Raw genomic sequence first — 9235 nt, 5'->3', positions numbered from 1 at the left:
TACAGCATCTCTTTTTCTGACAGGTTACAATAACTATGCAGGTATTAAATTGGATCTTGACTTACAAATGAAGAAAAAATAGCTCTCTAAATGAACAGAAAGAAACTGAAAAGTAGCAGAACTCTAGATAAACTTCTTAAATCGCCCTAAGTCCTCCCACTCCTTTGACTGCATTCCTTAGAGGACTGCTGAAACCCCCCTGAAAGATTGCAGTTCCTGTTTCAGTGTAACATATCGCCAGTTACTGAACACTAAAAAAACCCGTCTTCTGGACACATGTGACCCAAAACAAAGAAATATCAGACTATCACTGCAGTAGTATGCATCACGTTTACTAGAATTCTTTAAAAAGCCAAATCACAGGCAGTTTGGTTAACTTCGTGTCCACTAGGCTTTGGCAGTTACCATGAGAAAAGAATTAATAATACAAAGCAGCAATAATCAATGCTCAAATATTTGTGTTCTGTTATCTCATATTAGCAAAACTATACTTCTAATTTACAGATTCCATTCTTCAGTCACTGAAGACCACATGATTTCAATCAGTCTTCTGTAACACTGTCTCTTTGTCACAGGTGCCTTCGGTTTCTTCCAGAAAACATTTAGGTGTTTGAATTAACCTGAAGAAGTCATACCAGAGAAGGGGCAAGACAAAGCTCTTCATGTAGTGCAGTATATCTGAGTGAAATGGCTTCTCACTTAACAGGAGCTCTGCAAATGCAAAATTTAAGTGCACTCAGTATCTCTAGCTAAATTTGGGGAATATTTTAAGCCTCTTTAAACATCAAGCTAATTTTTTGCAGCAAAGTTTGCAGACAAAATTTTACCTCAGATCACTTTTTTCTACCTAGAGGAAGGGTTAGAATGCTCCCCTTTGAGGAAACCCTTAGACAAAACAGTCCCCAGGCTCCTTCTTGCACCATTTTCCTCTTTCTCTGCTAGAAAATCCTTCTTAGTCTTCCGTCTGGCTCATCATTGTCACCATGAAAGTATGGATAAGGCTTTGATTTCTTTTTTTCCTAGAAAACATCAAAAGAGGGATTGCTACCACAGTGTGAATGGCCTGACCCTTGGCAGTGATTGCAAAGGAAATAGGTACTCTAGGACCTAATGCCCAAAAGCCAAAGCTGTGGCAGACAGGCGTCTGGCAGTACAAGGTACACTGCTAGTCAGGTCTCTCATTCAACAAAGACCAGATACATAAATACATACTGCACAACACACATTAAACCCATCATACCTTAAAGGATTTATGGTATCTGACTGTTTCCTGCATACCTTTATTATTCTTACAAGATCCCAAGCATAGTTGGCACCAGTGTAACAATTCAGCCACTATTCAAATGGAAAAACCTTACTTTAGAGACCTTTGATACTCATTCTGAAAACACGGAGGAAGTAATCATCAAGACAGCTTTATAAGAGTATCTTGTTTTTATATGGTAGCATTCTCTTTAGGGGATGTCTCTATAGGGTCAGTAAACCATGGTACGCAAACAAAATACTTCTTTTAAATTGTTATCAAGGTTTTATGGTCTCTGAAATACAGAGAGAAACCAAGGCACTTCACATTTCTCAAGCTTGTGTTTACTAACACACTGTAGACTGACTTCATCTTAGCAATGAATGTGTTGTCTTCTGCCAGTATTTCTTTGCTAGGTTAAAAATTAAATGCTTCTCAGCTGTATTTCCTTGTAACAAATTTCCCAGAAAGAATCTCAGCAATTTTCTAGTGAAGGCCAAGCATGGTGGTAACAAAAAGTAATTATTTTCTGATTTTTTTTTAATTTCCAGTATAAAATAGGAGAAAGAGTAAAAACAAGTCACAAAGTCACAGAAAACGATATCAGCACAAGATTATAAATACAGCTCTTAAAAAATCTAAAAGTAGGATTTTCTCCAATGGTTAATCAAATCCTATTTCTTCAAATGACAATGTGCTACCAGATTCTTCATCTTTTCTCTGGGAAAAAAATATTTTAAAAATCTAACATTACAGGACAGAATATAAGGACTGGTCTTGTCTATGTGTAGTCACTGTTTGATTGTGGATCCTCTAGTCCTTAATCATGGAATATCAGAAATCATAGTACTATATCAAAAACACTTGCATTTTGATTACCGTACCTCACATTAGAGCTCCAAATCTGGCCTTTCTGGCAGGGTCAGCTAGAAAGATGCCCAAACTGAGCCCTAAGCCTGGGCTGGTTCTACCTCTGAGGGATAAATAAATCCTGTAAAAGCACTGTCCTCTGAATCAAAATTTAACTCTGAAGCATTGCCTGATTTAACTGTCTTGTACTTTGCTCCATCTCCTCACCTTTCCAGCATTTAATGTTTCCCAGAGTAGTGCATATCTCCATTTTCACAGTGGTTGCTCTGCGATTCACACGGTTACTGATTAACCTATGAGCGGAGTTAAAGACTATCCTGCGGCAAGACACTTTGATGGCACTTGTGGTTTTATTAACCGATTGCAATTTTCCTTTGAGTATCACAATCCAACTGTAGTTAATTACACATCTCTGAGCATGTTTTTGTTTACTTTGCTAACTGTGTGAGGAATAGCTTTCTGATTGTCCAGTGTATCTGTATAGATTTCACTGTATGACAGCAGCTATTTGTTGAAGTAGCTTCTGTTGTCTTATATTTAAGCACCTAACACCCAACTTTTGGACTAGTGGGCACCCTAGATTTTCTTGACTAAAAGAACGTCAAGGGCTTATTAAGTCTTAGCATCAAACCCAGTGCATTACAAATGCAGCACATACGATCCTTACAATTAAAGAATGTTCTTTAAATTGTTGTTTATGACCACTCCGAGTTTGAAGACACAACATTACTTAACACCTTGTTGAGCATATATTAGCCAGTGGTTTTAAAATCCCAGAGAGCACTGTCATATATATTGATAAAAAAATATCACACAAATTCAGGAAGTTATGGTGAGTTGCAATAACTGGAGAATTAATGCAGTTATTTGTAGTGAGTTTAAGCGACTGTTTACAAAGCAGTAAGCACAATAACAAAATTGTGATTGTGGGTCCACTCTCCATTCTCGTATCTATCCGTATTTTGTGAAGTGGTAACCCCATGGCTACTGGTCTGCTAAACTGCAACTTAAACACAACAGCCATCTCTCCCATAGTAACTCCTCACACCCTCTGGCTAGCTGCTGAGTTTCCAATGCAGCGTGCAGTGGAAGCTGGAAATGGGGGCAACTGTGGGTTCCTTGGTTTGCTTCTGCTATCCAGTGCCCTTAGAAGGTCATGTTTTCTTCAGGGTCAACCCCAAAGCAGACCTCATGCAGTCTAGTGCGTATCTATGTTTTCCAGCTGCTACACATCTGACTCAGAAGTATCTCCCCTGTGTTGCTCCCTAGTGAAGAGAGTCGGAACAAGCTATTGTTAAAATCAGGCTATGTGGACTCACGTTTTCCTTGCTATCACATTATCCAATAAGTTGTGCCTCTGTAAAGTGAGACCACAAAAGATGCATTAGCATGGAGGCTACAGGTGTGCATAGAGGGTGAACCACTGTGAAGCATTGTGTCCCCAGAGTGACTGCTGTCATAGTGCTACTTGTAGTGTAATGCCACATTAGAAGAGAACAAAGATGTCATGAACTTGAACAGGACATGGAAAACAGAATGTTTGTGTATTTAAACATAAATATTTATAATAGACACTGAGGTTTTTAAAAGGTACTGAAGGCCTTATCACTAAGTTAAGTTGTTAAGAAATCATTCTTATCACTCTTAAGATATTGTAATTGAAAGCTTAGCCATGCTAATGGGACCATCAGTCATGCAAGTTAAGAGCAAACTACACCAAGGATTTGCAGCATCAAGGTCTTTGTGCAGAAAGCTACCAAGTTAAACAAATAATCCATAAGCTGTTGGCATACTTGTGGAGGGTTGCTGACTTCTGTTGCTGAAACACTCTAGAAGTAATAAAATGCTATGAAATGTCAGCAAAACCCCACAGCTAAGGCATATGAGTGTGTGTGTGTGTGCGCGCTTGAGTGTGCTGCTGGGGTCATTCAAAGAACACATAGGAGTTTTGTATTTAATCTTGAACAATCAGAGGGTTCACTTCAGGACTGCCACAGCAAATAGTTTTAGCACTAAAGTGGGCTTTATCTGTGCCAAGTATGCAAGCAAGTTAAGAATGAATGGAAAGAAATTAAGTTTACACTTCACTGTATGATGAACTACACTTGTCATGCGATGTCCCAAAGAAACTCTAGTACTTACAGGATGTGTTCAGGAGCACATGTAATTTTGGAATATGAAAAAAAAAAAGGATGAAAAGCAGAATACCTGAAATTTAATTGGCTTGCTTTAATATAAATGAAGTCACATTCTGCTGAAAATGAACACTTTTTTCTAAGACCTCAAAATGTGATACCTTGATTTTATGATTACATCTAAGATGTTTCTATTTACGTATGTAAAATTTGAAGAAGTATAACTATACAAAAAATACCCCAGAGACACCATCATTGTAATGTCATGGGAAGTAACATATTCAGTATGATTCATTGTTACTCTTTTTGAAATAAAGTTTTGCTGTCAAAGATAACATTAACACACTTCAAGGTCATAATTTAAATATTAATAAATAAGTCTTCATTATAAAGCAAGCATTAAGCAAGTAAACAATCTCTATCATCCTTTTATTTCAGATGGTTATAGAATAGAAGAAAAACTGGATGGAACAGAACTGGTTTCTGTTTTCCTGCATTGGCCTATAGCTACCAGTGTGACTGAATTTGTGAAATGTCATTGTACTTTAATGATATGCTTCAGCCTTTTATTAACCTTGCCAGTTTAATACAGGTTTTCCATCCTATAATTTGCTGTCATGCAGACATTTTTTCCCTAGGTTGAATATTTATTAATTTCCACTTACTTCCTCTGAGACAATAGTAGATGATGCCAAGAGACTCCATCATTTATAATCAGTAATGGGACAGTATGGAGGAACTAATGGTAGACTTACTGGAGCTAATCACCCTGGGAAAATGAAAATATTGCCTCCTCCTTTTGCCGTCATTACTTGGTTTTTCACAAGCAAGCATGAGAAACCACAATGCAAGACACCATTTGCCTGCACTGCTGCATGGGTGTTCAATGGCATGTGAGCTGGAAGCTAAAAGACAATGTGCGACCAAATTCCTTGTGTGTGGTACTTACTTTCTTTAGGTACTTGCTTTCTATATGTGTGGTATGGTGTAAATGTCCGATTACTGTACTGGTTTTGTTAGGTTGTGTCATAAACCTTATCCGCACACCCACCAAGGAGCACAGAGCGACAATGGCAGAAGGAGGACCCCAAATAATACCCTGCCCTGGCTGCTCCCAGGCACACCAGCCCACCAAAGGCCCATTGCACAAGCCCCAAGCAGCCCAGGGGCAGGATGGCAGGTGGGAACCCAAATCAAAGGCTCCTGAGGAACGAGCCACCTTGCCGTGGCCCTCCCAGGGCTGTCCCAGGGGAGATCCAGCCCGTGTCCAGCATGAAACCCACCACCAGCAGCCATCGGGAGCTCCCCCAGTTCACACTTCCAATTGAGAGGGGCTGCTGCCCAGGGCTGGGGGACACGCTGTGGGTGCAGGGCAAAAGCAGCTTGGAATGCCAGAGGATTTGTTACAGGACGTTTGGGGAGGAATCAAAGGTAGGAAAAGGGTTTTGAAGTGATCCGTGGATGAACAGGAGTGGCAAAATGAGGGGCAAGGGGGCAAAAAGGTTTGGTGGCAGGTAAGCAGTTGGCTGGTGGGTACGCTTGTCAGCCATGTGCTGCACCTGGCCAGCGCAGCCTGTCCTGGCTGCTCACCAGAGTCCTTCCTCCCTCTGTGACTTATGGCTTTGTGTGTGTGTGTGCACACAGACAAGGTCTGAGTGCAGCGGCTGGGGTCAGAGGGTGGGTGGGAGCCCTGTGTCCATGGTGCAGTGACCATAGTGGGTGTGAGTGTGCAAGTGAGTGTACACACACCAGCAAGGATGGCGCTGGATGGGGCCCTGGGCTGGTGCAGTGGCTGAGAGTAGGTGGGTGTGGGGTCTCTGAGGTGGGGGCATGAGGGATTTGGCTATGGGGACAGGGGAGTACATCCCATGCCAGCAACTGGATCCAGGGGCAGCTGCTGGTCAGGCTGAAGGTCTGAGCCAGCTGCCAGAGGGGCCCACCTTATTCACTGGCGGATCTCTATCCCACTCCACTGGAGAGTGGAGCAGGCTGAGGCCCTCGGTGCTGTCTGTGTTCGTGTGAGCACTCTGGGTGTCTGTCTGATCCACGTGTCCGGACACATGTATAGGTACGCACGTGGTGTGTATGTGTGCTCTGTGCACGTCTGCCTGCTGGGAATGCGTCTCCAGCCTCGCTGCTGGCTGGACCCAGGGACGTGGAGCTGAGCAGCCTCGCCTCTCCCAAGCTCTTGGATCCAGCAAGGTATACTGTTCTGCAACCTAAACATATTTTTTTGAAAGGTGATAATAGAATGATTTCTGTGTAAACAGACTAATGACTTCTCTAGCCATAACGAAACAAAAATTCATTTGTAACTTTAATATCTACCCAAGGATAAATCTCAAGCCCATTAGGATACTTGGATTCAGCTCCTAGACTGATTTTTCTCTCATAAAAGTCTTACAGCTTGTTGGCAGTTTTTGTCTGAAACAGTGCTGGCTGAGGGCTACAGTCTCGACCTACTGATGATCTCAGTGCAACTGGGAGAAGGACTGCCAGGTTCAGTTGGACTGTGCAGATGCAAAGTGCTCGTCCATGTGAAGCGGCAAATGTTCTGAGTTTGGCTCAACATTTACATTTTAACCAGCTGCCTACTATTGGAAGCAACTATAGCTTAGATTCCTGTTTATTAACAGAATTTGACTTGCAGGTTGCAGATGCAGAATCCATCTGAAACTAGTCAGGGTTTGTGCTGCTATTTCCACTGGAGAAATATTTCAGAAACACATTCTTCTGATGATTTGCAATTATCTTTAATCTCCAGCCTGAAGCCACTCCTGGTTGATCTCTTTTTCCTTTGTGATTCTAACTCTTAAGCCGTGATACTTTTTTTTCTTCCCTAGCATTTGTCTCCCAATGCTCATACAGAGAGCAAATATATCCTTTCATTCCACTCGTTTAAATAAGACAACCATTTAAATATTATGTTCACACTGCATATTTGGCCTATGCCTGAGACTCCTAAATTTTTACTACCTCCAAAATACCACACAGCCAGGCACCATTCTCTCAGTTTGAAAACAGCAGCTAACAACCGGGAAGTAGTAAGGAACAGCTTTCTAAGCTGTCTCTCAGCTGTGACTGACTGCGCTCTCCATTTTACTAGCTAAACCCAGCCACACTGAAGCCTTTACCATACTGCCACATATAGGAAGCAAATCATGTCTGTCCACCAACGTCCTGTGTTCCCTTTTAACTGATCCTTGGATTTGATACCCATTTTTTTTTCAAGGACAGGATCAAATGCAGTGTGGTAATGCAGATGTGACCTTTCTGTTTTACACAGCAGCAACAGGTAGCATTCTGTACAGAAGAGTTTACTCCATTAGGTACTGAAAAAGACTAAAAGTATAATCAAGTCTTTGTAGGGCTGCATGTAACAAAGAAAGAAGTGCAACCACTACTCTCTCAAAAAATGTTTTTGGCATTAACAATGATAACTAATCATCAATTACTATTCTGGTGGTGAAAATGTGCCTGCTTCTGTTTATCCCATTATTCAGGCATGTAAGGATTATTTACTCTCCCTAGGAAAAAAAAAGAAAGACATATGTAATTTACTATAAATTGAGGAAACAGTGGAAGATCTCAAGGATTTATGATGAGCAGTAATGGAGAGTATTTTAGCTTGCTTTATGGAACATATGGTGAAACTATTCCATCCATTAAACTGTTAATCTCTTTGTAACCAATGGGATTACTCATGAGTTTAACAGATCATTAACCTAAATAAACTGTGACCATAATCTGGATTCCTGAATATAATCTGCAAAGAAACTACGTATCAGCCTAGCTCTGTCCAGCAGTTTCGATGGGAGTTTAAGTGGCCAACAGGGAGACATCTTAATTGCCTCTTAGTTGTGGAACAAAAGATGACATGAAAAGAAGGCTACTGTAATAACACGGACGTACACTTGTGAAAGGGCAAAGATTACCAGAAACATATACTTGTGTGCCTATGTTGGTATTAGACTTTTAATGCTGATGACCTAGACAGGATCGGTCAAAAACTGAAAAGCTTGAAATATCCCACGTTTTTAAACTACTGATTGAATTTTTTGAAGCATTTAAATTAAGTGACATTCTTTGTCTGTAAAGTGGAGATTTTCAGTAAATTCTAGTATCTATTTGGACGCCAGTTACATTTGAAAACAGTATCCTAATTACCTTTCACTGCATTTATTCTGTTGGTATTCAGACACAGATTGTGGTGTGTGGTAAAGCAACAGGATGCTGTACCATACTTTACCTAAATGCCTGCAAAAACTGTGCTGGGAAGAATTAGTCCCTGTGCACATTCACATTTTGTTTCCAAAAATACCTTTTCATGCACTCTCAAATTTTTTGTTTGTTTGTTTTTGTTCCAGGGAAGAGTAATCTCTTCTTGTTCCCTAAACGCACAAAGAAAAGAGAAGACACTTTCATTCAAAGTACTTATGGGGGCAGAGGGTTGCATCAGGCACCAACAATATTAAAGGTTCTTAATGAAACCCCACTGTATTTCATACAAATGTCACTGTAAAGTCACCTTCATACTTTTTCCTCACTTCACATCAATTTATTTCTGTGGACAAATCAGTCAAGTAGGTAAGCAGTGCATTATACTGCTAACAGCTGTAAGACACCACTGGTACTTGGCTTTGAATCCTGCACTGCCCCTGTTCTACTTTACTTGATGCGTAATTGCATATCCTGGAATTCTAACACTCAATGACAAAATTCCCCTTAAGATTTAAAATGTTAAATAAACAAGTATATAATACCAGAATTTCTTACCATTTCTATGCCGATATATACATTTAAGTTTTGGCTACAACTTCCAGTGTGTATACTTGTTCCACACGACTAGAAATGACAGCAGTTTCCTCTTCTGTGTATCACTGAAGTTTTGAATAAACATCTTAAAGTAGTGCAATACAAAAAAAAAAAAAAAAATCTAGTGCTGTGCCCCACTTGCCCCCCCAAATTCTACTGTGCCATCAGATCC

General features: G+C 40.5%; 1 long non-coding RNA gene across 1 annotated transcript; it reads right to left on the bottom strand.

Annotated features, from left to right (window-relative positions):
- Nucleotides 1–335: 335 nt before the first annotated feature.
- Nucleotides 336–2219, bottom strand: LOC142358928 (uncharacterized). Its single transcript, XR_012761959.1, has 3 exons — nucleotides 2128–2219; nucleotides 828–1019; nucleotides 336–711 (listed from the first exon to the last, which is right to left on the bottom strand). It is a non-coding gene; the product is annotated as an uncharacterized LOC142358928 (long non-coding RNA).
- Nucleotides 2220–9235: the final 7016 nt, after the last annotated feature.

Source organism: Opisthocomus hoazin, chromosome Z (genome assembly GCF_030867145.1).
Source record: "Opisthocomus hoazin isolate bOpiHoa1 chromosome Z, bOpiHoa1.hap1, whole genome shotgun sequence".
NCBI lineage: Eukaryota > Metazoa > Chordata > Aves > Opisthocomiformes > Opisthocomidae > Opisthocomus > Opisthocomus hoazin.
The sequence above is the reverse complement of the archived record's forward strand: the minus strand, read 5'-3'. Positions and strand labels throughout refer to the sequence as shown.